Here is a 20,840-nt window from a genome sequence, read left to right on the forward strand (position 1 = left end):
TCATTGGGTCCTGCTCAAACTCCGCAGGGGCAGAGCGCGCATCATCATGATCACTCCAATGTGGTCCAGGCAGCACTGATACACCACCTTGCTCGACCTGTCAATATCAACCCAATTACCCTGCCACTCCACCCAGACCTCATAACTCAGGATCACGGCAGGCTTCGCCACCCGGATCTGCAGTCTCTTCACCTCACAGTGTGGCTGCTGCATGACTAAACCGGGGTAGCAGGAAGCCTTTCACCTGGTCAACGTACCTGGCCAAGTGGAAGCGTTTCTCCTACAGGTGCGAAACGCTTGATCTTACTCCTACTGAGGTCTCGATTCCCTCTATTTGGCCTACCTCTGGCCTACAACAGCAGGACCTAGCGGTGTCATCGCTGAGGGTACACTTGGCAGCCATCTCTACCTTCCACCCAGGCTAAGGTGGTCATTCCGTGTTCTCACACTCTATGGGTTCGAGGTTCCTCAAGGGCTTGGAGAGCTTACACCCTCAAGTACGCCGCCCAGCCCCAACCTGGGACCTCAACCTGGTTTTAACCAGACTTATGTCTCCCCCATTCGAGCCGTTAGCGACCTGCTCGCTGCTATACCTGTCTTGGAAGACAGCTTTCCTCGTAGCCATTACATTGGCCAGATGAGTCTCCGAGCTCAGGGCTCTTACGGTGGTTCCGCCGTACACTATGTTTCACAAAGACAAAGTGCAGTTATGACCACACCTGGTTTTCCTCCCTAAGGTGGTTTCAGCCTTTCATGTTACCCACACTCAACGCAATGGGAGCAACAATTGCACTCCCTGGACGTCTGTAGAGCGCTCGCATTTATATTGCGCGGACAGAACCATTTCATAAAATGCCCCAACTCTCTGTCACGGTAGCAGACCGAAGGAAAGGCCTACCTGTTTCCTCTCAGAGGATCTCATCTTGGGTGATGGTGTGCATCTGCATTTGTTATGATTTGGCTCATAGTTCCCCAAGCCACATCACTGTGCATTCTACCAGGGCTCAGGCTTCATCTGCCACCTTGCTGGCTCGTGTACCTACCCACGAGATCTGTTGCGCAGCTTCATGGTCCTCGGTCCATATCTTTGCTTCGCATTATGCTCTGGTTCAACAGTCAAGAGATGCTGCAGCCTCTGGCTCAGCAGTTTTACATTCTGCCACATTTCACTCCGACCCTACCGCCCACATAAGGTTTGGGAATCACCTAACTGGAATGGATATGAGTAAGCACTCGAAGAAGAAAAGACAGTACTCACCTTTGTAACTGTTGTTCTTCGAGATGTGTTGCTCATATCCATTCCAAACCCACTCTCCTTCCCTTCTGTCGGAGTAGCCAGCAAGAAGGAACTGAAGGGTGGCTGGGTCAGCAGGGGTATATATCCGGCGCCATAGTGGCGCCACTCCAGGGGGAACCCAGCCGACCCACCAAGTGTTGCTAGGGTAAAAATCTTCCGACAAACGTGCATGCAGCGCGCACACACCTAACTGGAATGGATATGAGCAACACATCTCGAAGAACAACAGTTACAAAGGTGAGTAACCGTCTTGTCTTCCAGCCTTAAACTTTATCAGTCATTGGATTCCTATCAATGTAACCAAGATCAGAAACTGATCCAGGGTCTCCAAATTTATCAATATGGCTGTCATAAACAGATAGTTAAGGGTTAATGTCTCTTTTACCTGTAAAGGGTGAAGAAGCTCAGTGAACCTGGCGGACACCTGACCAGAGGACCAATCGGGAGACAAGATACTTTCAAATCTTGGTGGAGGGAAGTCTTTGTTTGAGCTGTTTTATTTTGTTCATTGTTCTCTCTTGGGGCTAAGAGGGGCCAGACGTGCAACCAGGTCTTTCTCCAATCTTTCTGAAACAGTCTCTCATGTTCAAAATAGTAAGTACTAGCTAGAAAAGGCAGATTAGTTTTATGTTTGTTTTCTTACCTTGCAAATGTGTATTTTGCTGGATGGATATTTTACCTCTGTTTGCTGTAACTTGTATCTTAGGCAAGGGGGGAGGGAGTCCCTCTAGTCTATATAAGCTGAAGACCCTGTAAACATTTTCCATCCTAATTTTACAGAGATAATTTTTACTTTTTCTTTCTTTAATTAAAAGCTTTCTTTTTTAAGAACCTGACTGTTTTTTTCCCCTTGTTTAAGACCCAAGGGGATTGGGTCTGAACTCACCAGAGGATTGGTGGGGGGAAAAGAGGTGGGGGGAAGGTTAATTTCTCTCTGCTTTAAGATCCAAGGAGTTTGGATCAGTGTAACTCTCAGGGTAACCCAGGGAGGGGAAAGTCTGGGAGGGGGAATGGTTTATTTCCCCTTGTTTTAAGACCCAAGGGGTTTGGGTCTTGGGTCCCCTAGGGAAGGTTTTGGGGGACAGGGAGTGTACCAGACACTGCAATTTCTGGTTGGTGGCAGCGCTATCAGATCTAAGTTAGGAATTAAGCTTAGAAGGGTACATGCAGGTCCCCACTTTCTGGACATTAAAGTTCAAAGTGGGAAAGATACCTTGACAATGGCACTGGTAATTCTATTTCTAATTTATTTTAAATAACCTTAGAATTCTGGCAGGGAGCAGATCCTGTATAAAATTTCATTGCTGCAGCAACCTTCCTATCTTTCTCCCCATGAAACACATATGCAATTGTACACTGGTTTTGTTATTTTCCATCTCAGGACTTTGATGGCCAGAAAATCCCACACACCCATAAAGAAAATAAATCACAGTGGCAAAAAATAAACACACATATATTCAGATGACAATGTATTAACCTGTCTGTGCATTATTTTACTATAGGCATTTGGGGGTGGGTGAGGGTCTTTTCCTGTAGGCTCTGAAGCACCAAATGAACTATTCCACAGCCTCTATTAAACCATTAAACAGAGAGTTTTGGTCTGAGGATCTGTGTGCATTGATCCTTTTCTGCCCCAAAAGCCCTCTCTCTGTTTCTACAGAGTAGGGGTGGCTCCAGTCCCCAGCACGCCAAGTGCGTGCTTGGGGCGGCAAGCCACTGGGGGCACTCTGCTGGTTGCCGCAAGGGTGGCAGGCAGGCTGCCTTCGGGGGCTTGCTTGCGGAGGGTCTGCTGGTCCAGTGGCTTTGGCAGACCTCGCACAGGCACGCCGCCTGCGGGAGGTCCGCCAAAGCCTTGGGACTAGCGGACCCTCCGCAGGCAAGCCGCCGTGTGCTTGGGGCAGCAAAATGCCTAGAGCCGCCCCTGCTACAGAGACAGCACATACAAGGGTGAGACCTACCTCCCTCCCCACACAGGATTCTCCACAGCCTCTCCCCCTCTGTAAACTGCATTTACCATTTTACTGCATCTCTATCCATGGATGAGAGTAGGATTTCATCCATTGTGCCAGAACCTCAGCCACTGCAAATCTGCACAGTTCCGCTGATTCACACCAGCTAAAGATGTGACCTATAGTATTATAAACCTGCACTATATACAACGATTTATATCTCAGGGATCTAAATACAAGAACAAAACCAGTAACAGTTTTAATGCACCTTTAGTAGAAGAAGTTGCAAACACTACTTATCTGCTGCTTTTCCTTTTTTACTCTGATAAGCCATAACTCCCAGTGGGTTATCCCTTGTTTGTATAGGTTGTCCAGCGAGCAAGCCATTTACAATTGCAGTTAGAGTGAATGAAGCTCAGACCTTTCCATATATGGCAGAACCTTTTAAACACTGGGGAACGAATGAGCAATGGAATTTTCTTGGCTTTTGATTTTGCAATGCCCTATCTTAATGAAATATTGTTTTCTGATGAATGGTTGTCATTGAATGTGGGAATATTTTTGACCCGAGTTTTTGCAGACCCAATAATGTACATGAAACAGAGAGAATAGGCCAGATTCTGAACTTAGTTATCCCATCATAAATGTCATTGAAGTTAGAGTTACTCCAGATTTATACAGGATCATTTAGATCAGAATCAGGCCCAGGATAAAGATCATTCACTGGCAATGGAGTTTCACCAGTGTAAAATTGGTGAAAGTTAAGATCAGAATCTGACCAAAAGATGTCCAAGTTAAAACTTGGACCAAATTTTGTTCTCATTTACACCAACCATCAGATTTATACCCATGTAATTAACAGCAGAATTTGGATAACTGATGTTTTAAGTTTAAAAAAGGATTTGAATTAGGCTTCTTTTATCTGTGTACTGTATATCAGCCACAAAAATGCATGGCAATATTTCAACCGGATCACTAACACTCATTCATTTTTATAGCAATTAAAATTACATACTTCAAACAAAACTGGATTTTAAAGACTGAAGTTGCAAAGCAACAGCTGTAGCTTATCAGACATCTAAATGGAACCCATCATTTTCATAGCAGGGGTATGGCTATGTATCTAAAGTTAAATTCTGCTCTCCGAGGCACACAAAGAATCTAAACTCTGATAGTCGGCTATCCCCACATATCTGCAGCTCCTTTCTCTCTATCCACAGGTAATATGAAGGCAGAACATCAGAGTGCTGAAGCTGTGTATGGATCCTAGAGAAGAATTTTGCCATGTGCCATTATGCATCTTGTGATATCAGCAGTGTATGGGAGAAGCTATTCAGACAGAACAACAGCTGACCAGAATCTTCCCCCATATCTCAATACTATCTCCACCAGATCCCTTTTCAAGGTTTGCAAAAAACTTCCACAAAAAACTTCTGTCCTTTGTAACTGGGTTAGAACAAGATACCAAATTCAGCCTGAGTGCTAATGAGCACAACTGCTTTTTAAATCAGCAGAGCGGAGGAGGGGAAGGGAAGGTGTCATTGTGGAGTTGGGACTGGTTGGGGAGGAGGGGAGTAAAGAGGAATCTCTTAGCTCTTGCTAATCCCAGGGGATTGAAAATAAATTATTCCTCCTACTGCTGCTGCTCTTAATAGAAATGAATATACGGACTTGCCAAGGAACTCCACCAGCTGTTAGCAGCCCCTGAAACTTCAAGGAGTAATGAGATGTCCTGCCATTGCTTATGGGATGAAAAGAAAGGAATATTTTGACCACGGCGACTTTTTGGGGAGGGAACGATTTCACTGTAGCAGTGTTCCACGGTACTCCGCCATTCCCTATCTGAGGCAAAGAAATAGCAAGTGTAGTAATGTGCTGTACAGAACTGGCATTTACATAAGGAGAATGCCAACATCAGAGCACTCAAATAAGAAACAAACAGATCACAATGTCCTTACTTGGGTAAAAATTCTGAAGTCAATGGGAGTCTGGGCTGCAGGACAGAACCTTGAAATTTAAAGGAACACAGCAACTGCCACTCAGGATCAGACCAGTGGTCCATCTAGTCCAGTACTGACAGTGGCTACAACCAGCTGCTTCAGAGGAAGGTGCAAAGAAACCCTGCGATAGGTAGGTTATAGAATAACCCACAGGGAAAGCTGCCTCCTAGATATATTAGTTAAAGAACTGTCATATTTCCAGTATCCCTCATTACCCCCATGATAATTATGAGAATTATATAAATAGTGAATCCTATAATTTTCCCAATTTACAGCATTGCGCCAAATTATCTAACATTAAAATGTTTGCTTCATCATCTTTAATCTGTTTTCCTGTCCTTTGAATATCCAGTTTCTTGAAAGAGGGGGAGGGTTAGAGGAGGTATGTATGTGTGTGTAACCAACTTGTCTTGCTACATTTAACAATATTCCCAACATTTTTTATTGATTAGGCTGTAAAAATATCCACTGGAATAGATCCAAGCAGAGTATTTAGGGTAAAACATTACATTCTCCACAAATATATTTGTAAAAAGGAGCTAAATTCTCATAATTTTTTTTTCTATTTAAGGATATAAACCAGAAGGTGGTGTGCAAACAGGAGCGTTCCTTTTTGCTTCACACCCTCTGCAACACGTCTTGAGGAAAACTCTATTTGTATTCTGTGGATGTAGGGTGTGGAAATATGTAATGAAGTTTCCACTCAGTGAAGCTTTTCCAAGTAGGGTATTTACCCATTGTAGCCTGCCCTAGCTACTGTGGTTCTGTTCTCAAATGCTCCCATTGTATGTGCAATGACAAACAGATAAATGTTCAGAAGTTTGTTTAGAGTTGTTTGTCTTCCAAGCATTTAGACCATCTACCTATCTCACAAAGCTGAAGGGACCCCGAAAGGTCATCAAGTCCAGCTCCCTGCCTTCACTAGCAGGACCATGTAGTGATCTTTTGCCCTAGATCCCTAAGTGGCCCCCTCAAGGACTGAGCTCACAACCCTGGGTTTAGCAGGCCAATGCACAAACTGCTGAGCTAGCCCTCCCCTCTCTGCAATGATATTAAAAAAGGGTATTTTCTCTCAGCCCATATTTTCAGAACATGTGTTTACCATGACAACTGAAAATGAGCGTTTATGCTTGCACATGCAGATGCAGTAACTGTGCAAACCCCATGTACCTGTGTAATTCTGAAAGCCCACGCCACTGACCCTAGTTCTAGCGAACCATTTTCAGCTGGTTACTATTGCTTCTGCTTTGTTTTGGAACAAAATTCCTTTGTTAGTCCACTGGTTCCTCCGGAAGCAGCCCAAACAGACTAACTGAAGTTCTAATCTGATGGAGTCCACTGGACTTTCCATTAAGCAGAGTGTATAGCATACAAAAGCCAGTACGTGAACACTTCAATCTCCCTGGACATTCTATAACTGATTTAAAAGTAACTATTCTTGAACAAAAAAAACTTTTAGAAACAGCTTTCAAAGAGAAACAGCAGAATTAAAATTCATTTGCAAATTTAACACCATTAATTTGGGTTTGAATAGGGACTGGCAGTGGCTGGCTCATTGCAAAAGCAAGTTTGCCTCTCCTGGAATTGACACCTCCTTATCTATTATTGGGAGTGGACTACATCCACTCTGATCGAATTGGCCCTCTCAACACTGGTTCTTCACTTGTGAGATAACTCCCGTCTCTTAATGTGTCATTATATAATGCCTGCATCTGTAACTTTCACTCCATGCATCTGAAGAAGTGAGGTTTTTTTACCCATGAAAGCTTATGCCCAAATAAATATGTTCGTCTTTAAGGTACCACCAGACTCCTTGTTGTTTGTATAGCATATAGTGTCTAAAAAACTCTCAAAAATAGGTATTACCAGCACCACTTTGGACTTCCATTCTACAACCTGAAAGCATGTTACAAAATAGGAATGAATTAAGTCTTAATAACCTTAGTTTACCTAGTTCATAGGGGAAGGATTTATTTTACAGATATGGAAACTGAGGCAGAAAGCTGAAATGATATGCAAGAAGGCTATAGCAGACCCTGAAACAGAACCCAGATTTCCTGATTGTTACTCTGACATTTTAAGAATATGACCACCAGTCCACTCAGTAATTAAAAACCTTTTCCCTAACTGTTCAATCAAATACATTGTGGGGGAAAGATGGTAGAGAAAAGATTAGAATTCTACCTAGTACTCCACCACGACTGCTACTGTTTATATACCATTCTCATTAGCAACGTGAGCTGAGAGATGAAAGACTGAATGAGCCTGGAGATGGAACTTGTCACACATTTCCTTACGGATGGGTTGAGATGCTTTGGAAGAGCGGTGGTGTTAGGTTTGCATTGATACTGCTTTGCCAGTCCTGCAGATAAACTTTAGGGTATGGCTACACTTGCAGCTGTACAGCGCTGGGAGTTATAGCTGTCTTTGTACAGCTGTGTAGGGAAAGCGCTGCAGTGTGGCCACACTGACAGCTACCAGCGCTGCAGTGTGGCCACATTTGCAGCATTTGCAGCGCTGTTAGGAGTGGCTGAACAGGCATTCTGGGATACCTCCGAAAACCTCTGGAGGCCAATTACAGCGCTTTTGGTGGCCACACTGGCGGAGCAGTGCTGCATCACCAGCGCTGCAATCGTTATACCCCAGGCTGAGCAGGAGTACAGCCAGTGCTGCAGCCAGGGAGATGCAGCGCTGTATGTGCCTTGCAAGTATGGACAGTGAGTAAGTTGCAGCGCTATAAACCCACCACCAGCGCTGCAACTCTCCAGCGTAGCCAAACCCTTAGTTGCAAGGGCTGTCAATCCACCTGCATTCACCAGTACCAGATTCACTCCCAAAAAACCTTTTTTAAAAGACAAAATAATTTTTTAGTGAGGGTCAAAATTATGATAATCATACTGGTTATACATGTATATTTAGTTTACTGTCTAAATAAGTTATCTGCCCTAATCTTCTGGATTTATCAAGTCATATTTTGAGACCAGTAGGAGGTATACACATTTTTTTAAGTCTAAATGTTGCCAAACAAAATATCTCAAATCTTCCCTTTCACTTGATATTGATTAGCCAATTTATACATAAGTTTCAGAAGAAAGCTGAAAATAAAGAGTAACACAGTTCAACAGTCGTGTGACCTCAATGACCTCAATGTTTCATCCCAAAAGGTCAAATCTAATCTGATCTTCAAATACCTTTGAGTCAAATTTCATCTTCAGTTAAATCTTTCTCTGACCATTTTCTTTGAAGCCAGCAATGGCTATAATTACATACATGCACTCACACACACACTGATTATATGACATTACATGTACAAGCCACAGACACTAAAATGCAGCTATACCCAATAACCACACAGTCAGTTGAGAAAGAAAATTTCCTTCTAAAATAGTCAAAAGCTCAGTACCAATCTAAGCAAACCTATCTGTGTGCGCGCACAAAAATCTGTACATATATATCTGATGAAGATAATTTTAGTAAGGAAACAACTATTTTGTTATGAGAATTCCCATTAAGTTATTATAAACAGGCATTTTTTTAAAGGATGAAACCTACTTTGACTAGTAGCACAGCATTAGCTAACATTCTACTAACATTCTTTAAAATAGTCATCCTGCCTGCCTCCAGTTTTGCTCATCTGGGGTCCAATTCTGCAAAACCTCGATACATGAAATTCCCTTTGTAGACAATGGAAGATTTGTAGGATTTGACCCAGAAAACAACAGTAACTTTGTGGGTATTTCCCCTCCCCCCCACACACACCCTTTCTCTGGTTCCCATGGGATTTGATGTAGGTACTGAAGATTGACAGCTAATACTGTATTCTCAGCCTCTTGCTCTCTTTCTTAGAATATGTCTACATTGGAGCTGGAGGTATACTTTCCTTGTTAGGTAGACATACCTTGGCTAGCTCTAATCAAGACAGTGGGCTAAAAACAGCAATACGGCCACAGCAGCAGAAGTGGTGAGAGGGGGTACGATCCCATCTGAAACCCTAAGTATGTACTTGGGGCAGCTAGCCAGTCCCACTGCTCACGCCCCCCAGCTATACTTCTATTGGTAACCTGCTAATGCAGGTTTGTCTACCTGAGCTGGAAGTCACACCTCCATCTCTAGTGTAGTCATACCCTTATATACACACACTTTTCTTTCACCACTTTGTTCTTGCATAGTAACTAAATTCAGTGGGTCAAATCCTCAGGTGATATAAATCAGCTTAGTTCCATTTACTTTAATGGACCTACAGCAATTTACACCAGGTGAAGACCTGACTCAATATGAATTATGGCCCATGTAACCACAAAAAATGTCAAATGCAAACTACAGAAAAAGAAGAGTGTTTATACACTTCTGGATATTGAAATTCCATTTGTTCTATAGGAAAGAAATCCCGCAGGAACTCAGTGTTATACAATGGAATTTATCCTGTTCTGCAACCCATCTCCTGCAGGATGAGAGGAACTTTAAGGCCCTAGGACAGTAGGGTCATATTGTTATGCAGTTTGCTATAGTAGAAAAGAGGAGAAAATACGCCACACACTATGCAAATCAGTACAAACTATGCCACCTCTTGTGCCCAGTGCACTTCCCCCTGTTTTGACAATGCTCATGTGCACAGAGCCTGTAGATTGTTAGAAAGGTGAGCAGATGTGGAGAGTGTTGGCAAAGAAAAATGAACGGCACTCTGTTTCTGTCCCAGCTATATAATCCACTTTAAAAAAAACTACCAGAAATAACAACAGCACGTTTTAGAGCATATCCAGTTTGTTAGATCTTTTGCAGTGTACTTTGGTGCCTGTTGGTCTACTCATTGCACCAGCTGTCAGGAGGAAATGTGGGACGGCAGTATCATGTAAGGCTAGCCATGGCTGTTAAGCAGTGCTGTGCACAGATGCCCTCCATACCTACTCATGCACCAGTGTTTGATTACAGTACAGTGGATGCAGCACCTCCAGTTGTGTAGGGGGAGAGGTGGAAGCAATGCTAGAGGGGCTCTTGCTACAACAGTGTTTCTCAACCTTTTTTACCCAGGGACTCCTAAACTTAAATAGACAAACCTGCAGAACCCTAACCACTGGCAATGCATAAGGGGGGGGTCACATGCCCCCCAGATTTCTTCCTTCCACTTGGCCCTGCTCCCTGAGCTGCAGAGCAAAGCAATGATATGTATCCTTGGCTAGTTGCTCCCGGCTCACTAAGTCAAATGGCTGTGAGGCAATCCCTTTTTGTAGCGGGGGAGATCTCTCTTTTGCAGTGATGCTGCAATTTTTGGTTTCAAACCCCTCGCCCCTCGGCCCCCCCGCGTCCCGGCCAACCCAGACAAGCTTGGTGGCCTGCTGAGGTAAGTCAGGGGATGGAGGTAGCACTCTCTCCCTGAGCCCTGCTGCTTGGGGCTGAAGCCCAGTTTCTTTTGGCAGACCCCTGAAACCTGCTCATAGCCTGAGAACCAGTGTACTACAGCAACCTGTTCAGATAATGTAACTGGCACCCACGTCTCAATGCTATGAAGACCACGGTCCCTGCCAGCACCCTGCAAAAAAGAAGAATGCCCAGTGCTATTGCCCTATCATGTCCTACTCCTAGCTCTTAGGCCTGGTCTACACTAGGGAGGGGGGGAATCGATCCAAGATATGCAACATCAGCTACGAGAATAGCGTAGCAGAATTTGACGTATCTTAGATCGACTTAGAATCACTTACTTTGCTACCTCGCGGCACGGGATCAAGGGCCGCCGCTCCCCCATCGACTTTGCTTCTGCCTTTAGCTGAGCTGGAGTTCAGCAGTCGATGGGAGAGCAATCAGGGATCGATCACTACCCGCCAATCCAGTGGGTAGTGTAGACGCACCCTTAGAGTCATTGGTTCCATCGCTATTCAATAAGGAGAGTTCATTCCATCACTGCCACTGTGTCCTCTCTCATGTCATCTCTATACACAGGTGCCCTTTAACCATCCCCAAAGCAGTAAACTTCATTGAATTCACAATACTGCCCTCCACACTTTGTACTGATATGAAACACTGCTGGTAAACATACCTATTGCAGCCTCCACACATGACCCAGTGAATGAGAAATTGAGGAACACAGAGACCCCCATTGTAGTGCATCTTTTCCCCTCTGCATCACCTTGCATGGGAGGGAACTGACCATCTGCCCAGTAAAATTCAAAATGTTTCATAATGATACTGAGTACAAAATATTGAGTTTTCGATTCCTTTGTGCTGTTCGGTGTTGAAAGATAGTGCTACAGTAGTATAAAGTAGCAACTGCAGGAAATGCTTTATCTTCTCAATATACTTTTACATTGCTCATTGTCAAAGTGTATTTAGATGTGGCAAGCCGTTACATCTACTCTCCTTGAGTCTGATTGTGTATTTGTTAAGGAATGTACTGATTTCGCCCAAGACTAATCATGTGAATATGGGCTGCAAGATTGGGTGGGGTCCAATGTCATTTCATGGTGCAACAATGAGAAGTTTTCAGGACTTCAATTTGTCTTCTGTTCTCAAACAACCTGTCCAATATTTTTCCCAGTACCATCATGACAACCAAATGTCAAACATTACAGTTACATGGATAGGTTTTATTGAATATGATCATCCTCCTTAAACAGTCATCTGAAGACAGACACAGACAGACCCATAAGCTTCCCCAAATATACTGATAACAACTCTTCTCTCCCTTTTTCAGAAAGCCACTTCCATTAACAAATGATTTTTTGTCAGTCCCTTGAATAACCACAGAAAACAGCTTTCACTGTATTTGTAATGCATCTCAAGAAAAGTCCCTTTTGATTGGTTTTGGAGAAAGCAATTTCAGGATCACCTGATACCTCCCAATTCCAAATGCAAAATATTGCAACAAACAAACATTGTACAGGTACACATACATACACACACCCCAACCTGTAAATATAATTAGAAAAAGAAAGGGTGCTGATCTCAGACTTATTTAATGCTTAGCCGTACTAGCAAATTCATTTAGAATATGGTATATGAAAGACACTACAAAAGAAAATCTCCCCTCATAGTTTGTTTCTTCCAGATGTGTCCCAAGGGAAACAATGTGTCATTAATATAAGAATATTCTCCAACAAATGTTTTTTTTTGGGCGGGGAGGGGGAGGAGAAGAAACCTTCCCAAAAACATGAAGTGATCAGAATAAGCCACATGCTGTAGAAAAGTTATTTTAAAAAAATTATGTTGTACATCCTTGCCACAAATAAATGAAACAGGGCATGGGAGAATAATCACCTTTGACATATTTGTGGGTTTGGTCAGGATTTATCAGGTCTTCCTCCCACTCACCCCCCTATCATTCTACAGCTAATCTCGCTCCTCTCTATCTTCATGCCCCCATGATTCCTTCCTACGAGGAATTTCATGCTACACAAAATGTCACTAGTATCAGCTATTAGGTTTACACAACTGTATGAGCATGTCAAAAGTAGCCTGAAATGAAAGTCTGCTTCCTCTCTTTCTGGAATAGCGCGCACACACACACACACACACACACACACACACACACACACACACACACACCCCAACCAGTCCCACCCATGAACAGTTTGGGTCTCTCCCCTGTCACCCTTTCTTTTCACAGGAAAGACTGCTTCATAAGAAACATTCTGGAAATATGCTGCTGTGCATGTTAAATCTGAAAACAAACACGGATGCAGTCTATTGTCAACAATACTTTTCTGAAAGACAGCCATAATAGACATCTGTTTCAGCAAATATCAAATCAGTGACAATGTTTTCCCTGCCTGCTCTGCCTTTAGATTTTTGCTACTTTAATAGCCTGACTCTTAGGTTGTAAAATGAAAAGCAAGTCAGCCTGTTAACCTGCAAAATCTTATTTCAATCACTCCTTTAAATGCACTTTAAAAGAAAACATGAATAGGTTTTTGTTCCATGGGCAAGCGCCCCCAAGAATACCACTGCATGGTACCGACTCATTAATCCTGGCCCAACTGGGTTTCTGCCTTCCTCCAAACAAACAATGGACTATCCTGCACATGAGAAGCCTTTCCTTTCTGCATTCACTATGCAAAGCATGCATCTCTGTGAAGAACAAAATACGAAATCTTCTCTCACTAACAGTGGTTCACAATGAACATCTGCCATGGGGAAAAGCTGCAGGCACTTTTAGTATATTTCCACAGCTCTGTTACATTTAACATGCACTGTGAATAGAAATTAAACAGCAAATGCAGTCAAATCAGATCATTGGGGTGGGGGAAAGAGTAGCTTAATCCCTTACCTCTGCAGCTGAAAAGTTTTCAACTAGTAGGAAGGAAACGAATAACTGGCTGTTTAGGCAGGAGCACAGCAAGAAAGGTACACCAGCAGCCTAACACACAGCCCTATTCAATAAAACTTACAGACTTTCCTTGGCCCCACCCAAAAGTCAATGCTAAGTGACTACATATCCCTTATGTTTACAATTGGCAGCCAGTGGTATGCATTGTTCTCAATTTATTCTAATAAGCAGCCAATGACTAGGCTTGAGCCAAGGTGGGTCCAGCCTGCCTGCAGAGATGCCTGTCATTCCCTAGGCATGCTCAGGAAGCCACTCATCAGAAAACCAAGACCTAAAAAGCTCCGAAAATTCATGCAAGCTGCCAAAAGTGTCTTGCTACATGCCCTTTTTTGGTTATCCTTAGCAGGGCCTCTGAAAGTAAATCCTCTGTCAGGAACAATCATAAGAAATGTTAATCTTGGAGAAAAGAGGCTGTCTTGTTGAACACAAATGGAGCTTTAAAAAAGGAAATATACTGCAAGGAAAGGGGGCACAGTAAATACGTTTATTTTTTGCATCAATTTTAAAGAAAATTTAAAAAGCACATTCACCACAACCAACTTCATTGTACTGTTTTAACGAATACCATATGTAGAAAGAGAATGTAAAAACTGTTTGTCTTTTCCTGCAGAAACAAAAATGTAAAAGCAATAGTATGAGAGAAGCATGAAAGAGGAGTTGGCAGATAGGCAGTTACCTGTCAAATAGTGTAATAGAAGTTACATATAGAATGTCCGTGTTCTTAAAAATAGTTTAAAATGCCATTAAAATCTTTGACGCTAATCACTGATCCTGAAAAATGTTGACTAGTTCAGGTAAACATTGAGTTAATAGATGTCCATCTATATATATATTCTGAACAGTACTTTCTTTTTCCATTAATCAAGTATGTTTGGATTAATCTTTACCTTGAAATGTCTTTTGTAGAGCATCAGAAAACTGCAGACTGTTCACAGAATTCTACTGGAAGTTTTAGCTACCTCGAGTAATTTAAAGAAGTGAAAGAACAAACACAAAACACATGCATAGAAAAAAGTGAGGTACATAAAGTATTTGCAAAGAATGAGATGAAATATAACTGTTCGTACATATGTAAATATATATCACAGTATATAGACACATACATATACACACACACCAAGAAAGACTGAAAGAAAAAGGCTGACTAAACTAGAGAGAAGTGAAAGAAACTGCCCAAACCACAAGATATTCTGCAGGTTTATTATTTGATAATAATTTATGCAAAAGCACAGTGAGAGGGGCAAATACATATAACAAGACATTGCAGCTGGGTGGGCTATTTATGTGTTCATAAGTCTATTGTTTTAATGCCAGTCTGGATCTTTTCCTTCAATCACAGGGCCTGTTTGGATCTACTCACATGCACACAACAAGCAGGATTTGGCCCATGTACAGTAAACTAATCTTACGTAACACTGTACACCTCTAGCTAAAGAGCTAGATGCTCAACTCATGCAAAGTGGCATAGCTCCAAAAGTATGCTAATTTACACAAACTCCAAATCACAGTAAGTATGCTTATATCAGTTGTTTAGTTCCCTTTTTAAATATTACGATTACATTTTATTAAGTAAAAAAAATTGCTATTTGCTCTTGGAAATATGGGTTTTTATTTTAGCATTCAGATGCCTTTCCTAATGCAGGAGGCTTTGTCTCGGCAAGGCTTTGAAACATAAAATCTAACACACGCAGTATGTTGATACAGCAGATGTCACATGTATAATTGACTAACACAAGGGAGAACAGAATGTCTAAGCTCTGTTGTACTAAAAGCTTTAAAAACCTCAGGCTGTAAAGAGCCAAAATCAACTGAAGTCAATTAGACTAGTCATGAGCGTATGGCAAGTGGGGAGTGGCCCTAAATTGCCACAGAGATTTTTAATTCCAGGATTTTAAATATATGAAGTGTCCTCTCCAGTGTGTGAGCAGGATTAGAGAGAGCTAATGGTTACAGCTGAGGACTGAGAGTCAGAAAGACTCCTGAGTTCTATTTCCTACACAGTCATTAACTTGCTGCAAGAGCTCAGTGTTCACTGAAAGAGGAAGCCAACCTATATGTTATAACTAGGGCTGGATGAAAGCAATTGTGCTTTTTGAATGAGATTCTTCACAAACTGTATTGTTGTGTTCCAGGCCATTTGCGTGTCAGGTCATTTTTCCAGCGAATTTCTGCAAAGTGGCTATTTCACATTAGAAAAACTATGCAAGTTGACAAGATGGAAAATTCAACAATGTGATGTGATGTTCAGCCATAAGAAACTTTGAATTCCAAGATTCAAGACTACAAAAATACACTGGGGGTTTGCTCTAAAATAGGACACTCAAACAGGAAAAAAAAAGTGAAAGTGTACACATTTTAGTGAATTTTCATCAACATTTCTGAAAAAATAATCAAGGACATAGATTAATAAGGTTTTAAATTTCACTTCCAGTGGAAATATCTTTGCACACTGTGGTGAGAAGCATCATGCAAAACCCTTTGATAAAGTAATTATAATATGGTGCATCAATAGTAGCTCTACACTATAAATTAGTTAGTACAGAGCTACCATAACAGTAAACTCTGGGGCTGCTAGCAAGGTTGGGCCCCACCTCCCAGCCATGCCTTCCTGCCATCTCCGCCCTGACTCTGCCATGCCCCCCCCTTATGTTATGGCATAGAGGGAAGACTTCCTTTGGCTTCCCTTTCCTATCATGGCACAGGATTCAGAAACTGTTGACTGACCCTCCCTCACCCAATCCCTTCATTCATGGCATGGGGCAGGAATTGAAGCTAAAACTTAAAGTGCCCCTTCAACACCAGCTTATTAAGCAGAGCCCTGTAAGCTGCTTACTCCCATACATGCTGGAGATAGGACAGGGTGGAAGCAGACATATCCTGGCTATATGTGATAGCAGCTACAGGGACTACATTTGAGTGCTGTGAGCATGGAATTCCTGTGATCGCAGTCACTCATACCTTCTCAATGTTTTCATTAGAAGTACTGGGAAATCTCTGTGGAGACCATAGCTCTCAAAGGTTTATCACTGTTTTCCTATAAAATTTACAATCTAAAGAGACAATATGGTTGGGGTTTAGAAAGTGCACTATTGATCATCTCCTGAGAGGTAGGTAATATTTCTGTATCAAACCATTCGTGGGATGCGCATCCACCAAACCCGGCAGAGAGTGGTGCCTACAGGAGAATATTTTCACAGCACTGGGCATTCAGAGCAGCAGTTTTATAAAGTCGTGAAGTTCGAGTTCCCTCAGTGCCTTCCCTTCCATGGTCAGTTCCAGGCATAGAGATACTGGCGCTCTGTGTTGTGGGGTTGTTTGTTATGTTTTGGATGGGGGGAAGTTAATCCAACAGTCTTTTTTATTACTGGGTTTTAGTAGTTTATCATTTTTGACTTTGTAATTAGAGTCTGCACTAGTGAGCAATACTGAGAATCCCAGAGCAGCTCCATCCTTGGGGTCAGTGCCACTACAGCTGCTGATCTGGGATCCAGAGACCTGGAAGGGGGAGGAGTAGTGCGGTGGGGGGAATGTTTGTTTCCATACCCTTATATGTTCCCACAGTCCGATACACACTGTCTCAGCAGAAGAGGAAGGTATTTGCTGATACTCCACTGGTGGAGACAGACCTACAGTGGCATGTCTGACATGTAGGAGCCCCCTTCCACCCCCCGGTGGTGGAGGGGGGGGGAGTTGAGGGCCACCTCTGCCTGTCACTCGATGGGACTGCGTAGCAGGGCTGCTAACATGGCTAGCACAATCCAGTGGGGAAACGGTACAGAAAGCATCAGCAGGCACCAAGTTTGCACCAAGGGAGCTGATCTTTTATGCATCCACCACCACAGCATTTTGCAGGACTAAAGAATGGTGGAGAGGCTGGGTGGTGTTCGTGGGTAGGGTGACTTATTGCAATACATGGTGAAAGGCAGAACTAATGGCAGGACTGTGGCTGCAGGAGCAAGGTTACACCAAGGCTCTTGTGGCACAAGGGCTGTGCGACAAGTCTTTTCGCCTCTTCGGAATCTCGTGCGCGCACTGAGAAGCATTGAGTCCAACAGCAAATTTTTTTTATGATGTCACCCACCCCTGTTTTGCACTAAAACACGTATGTTGCTGATTTGACACATGAGCACTGTGTGCCTGAGAGAGAGAGAGAGAGACTGATCCTGATACGGACTGCACATTGTGGGAGATCTAATTTATTTTTAGGTGAAATGTTTGCTGTTCAACAGATCCACTCAAATGTAACTCATCAAGTGGGGGCCTGATGTAAAATCCATATCTTATTGCTTTGCTGGAGTACATGAGGACGGAGGGTAATGGTTCACATACGCTCTCCTTGTTCTAAGAGAGGATGACTGTGTGGCATGTGGTTTTAGACACAACACATCCTGCATCTTGGCAGGGGGTTAGACTAGATGACCCTTGCGGTGCTTTCTAACTCTAAGGTGCTATGATTCTGTGATTCCAAAGTACAGCTTTTTTTGGTGAGGAATCTACATAGGAATTGCTATTCTATGACTTGTGTGTCACTTACACGCTATAAAGAATTGCAGTGTATCAAAATCTTTTGCCTTTGTTAAGATACACCAATGGAAAGTGGGTGAATGAAAAATCACAGAGACACTAACAGAAAGGAACAAAGAAAACTGATTGATGAATGCATGATAAGCACGGGTTTTGAACACATTAGCTGCATAGGTATAGCTGTAACTAGAATGGATGGCCAGCACTTATGCGAAGAATGACCAAAGCTGACCTTAGCAGAAAACAGAGAGCTCTCTGTTAGGAGGAACTGAACATATGCCCTGGGGTACCATATAGAAGCAGACAAGCAGACTTTCTTTCTATATCCGTAATAAAGATGTGACACTGGCAAGAAAGTAGTGGTAATTTCCCCACTCCTGCTACTAATAATAAAGGTGTGACACATAGGGGTGCTGACATGGGTCATGGTTTAAAAAGGTTATAGCCTTGTCACAGTAAGGTTCATTATCCATTGGCTCCAGTGTCTACTGTTACAATCAAGCATTCCTGTCTTCTTGTTCCAACAACGGACATTCTCAGATAAACCTACATATTGTGCATTCTACCAGAAAAATACTTTTACCCATTCGTGTTTGAGTTCCCTCTGTGTCACTCATGCAGGAACAGTACAGTGTAATATTTAATTCTAACCCAGTGTTCACAATCCTTTGTTGTGGAGTGCACGGGGATGGGGCACAGTTAACACATGCAGTGGTGCAAGATACCCCACAATGGCACATTCTGCATTGTTAAAGGGGTTGGGGTCACAGTCTTATCCCTGCTCACTAATTGATGGCATTTGGAAGGAAGTGCACGCCACAGCTCCAAAAAAGAAATCGGGGCCACTCCCATCAGCACCAACAAAGATGTCTCGCATGCCTCATCTCTTCACAGGCAGACTGTCTATAGGAACTGTCCCTGACACGGGGTATCTCCACACACACCCCTGCGTGCAGCTGAGACTTCTGCACAGCTCTTGGGTTGCAGCTCTCCAGAAGGAAAGACACTAAGTAAGGATACAAATAGCGGACAGTTACAAATAATGGTTTTCCACAGTGGAACCACTGTGAGGTACTGTGACACAGGACATCTCTCTCAAGGTTTTGAGAGAATTCCCACTATGAACTATGGGCTATATAACACCTATGTCTTATTTCAAGACACAGGGGAAGTAGACCTCCACACCCCTGCTTTCCTGAGTAAATCTTGCCCAGCTACAGGGTCTGAGTCTGGTGAGGAGCATACCCCTGTCACTTACCTACTCCCTATTGTGAGTAAGTGTGTAGGCACTGGTGGCAGATAGGAGAGGGAATTGGGTGGAGCTTTGGTTCCACCCTCCCTCCCTCGCTCACTACCCAGATGCAAGGCACTAAGATGCACTCTTTCAAGGACTGCAGTAACATACTTCTCTCTTCCAGTGCTGCATGAGAGCAGCAGGAAGGAAGTGTGCCTCCGAAGGATACTAGTGAGGCACAGTGCCTCCTAGGGCTGCTCCTGAGTGGTACAGCTTATATACCTTCCCTTGCTCAGGCTGCGGCTAAAGAGAGTCTAACTCTTTGAAATTGCCTTGAGTCCCCACCACGTAAAGAGCACAGCACATTTTTTTCCCCTAACAGACAGGTTTGGAATTATGCTAAGACGAGCAATGGAAAATGGCATAAACATAAGTCATGGTAATAGTATACACAGAGAATATCACTCAGTTGGAACAACCGTGGTGGTGCATGCACAGCTGTGCATATTTGACATAAAGGTGGGCGAGCTTATATTTGCTAGCTAGCCACTCAGCTAGCAGATCTGTTTGGGAAGGGGAAAAAAATCACTTGGAAATAAGAGAGAGAAGCCCATCCACCATGAGCAAATTTGGTCATCCTTACTATTACCTCCTGTCTCTAGACATTATTGCCTGTGTTAGAGAAAGGCAGATGTAACATTTGGGGAAATTTTCCATATTAATCTTTAGACGACAAAGGTGTTTTTACACTCTGTATTGAGCAGGGCCCTTCAATCTTTAATAAAACAACCTGAGGGTTGTATTGTCTCTCCTTGACAAACTATGCCAGTGCATTCAAAGATGGTCTAAAAATTAATACAAAACAGAACTGCAGGAGAAGCATGTGAGTATCCCTGCAAATTTAGGAGAGTTTGCAATGTGAAGAAAATAGGATTTCAATAAGTGGGACAAAGACAATATTTACTTTGATGTCATTAAAGCCTTTAGATGGGCCTAGCAGGTTCTGGGCACTACCAGAAACAAACAAATAATAGCAGTACATCACATATAAACCATAACAATCAGCTGTGGTATGAAAGGTCCCAGTTGTGCCTGGCAAAGGCGGCCTCCAGGGCAGGTGATAGTATCAGCTCTGTCACGTATAAGCACATCTTGAGTGCATAAGCATATTGGATATTGGGAATGGAGTCATGTGTCTGATGAGAAGAAACAACGTAGCAGTAGGGATCAGTCTGAAGTTTTCAGTGAGATCATTCCCTCACTAGGATTTAAAATGTGTTACTGTGGAATTATATATCATTCACATTTAGAAATATTAATTTTGGTGCAGACAGCTGGTTCATTGCAGTTAGCTGTGGAATTTTATTTTTCTTGGTATTGCTGGCTATGTAAATGGAAGGCATTTAATAAAAATAAAACAGAATAGGAGCAGAAAGCACACTTATATGAGACATTTTACCCATAATAATAATTATTATAGGAAGAAGGATTTATCGTTGGCACAATGCCCTCATACTTA

The 20,840-nt window shown here is 42.8% G+C and overlaps 1 protein-coding gene across 4 annotated transcripts in view; it reads right to left on the reverse strand.

The window, feature by feature from the left end:
• CALD1 (caldesmon 1) overlaps positions 1-13,777 on the reverse strand; it is a 255,607-nt gene extending 241,830 nt beyond the window's left edge. The window contains exon 1 of one of the 4 annotated variants that reach the window (XM_030542558.1): positions 13,504-13,777. The gene's annotated coding sequence lies outside the window, so the exon portion shown is untranslated. The remainder of the gene's footprint in view (positions 1-13,503) is intronic. The other 3 variants (XM_030542577.1, XM_030542593.1, XM_030542600.1) reach the window with 3 other exon arrangements.
• Positions 13,778-20,840: the final 7,063 nt, after the last annotated feature.

The sequence above is a fragment of the Gopherus evgoodei genome, chromosome 1 (assembly GCF_007399415.2).
Source record: "Gopherus evgoodei ecotype Sinaloan lineage chromosome 1, rGopEvg1_v1.p, whole genome shotgun sequence".
Taxonomy (NCBI): Eukaryota; Metazoa; Chordata; order Testudines; family Testudinidae; genus Gopherus; species Gopherus evgoodei.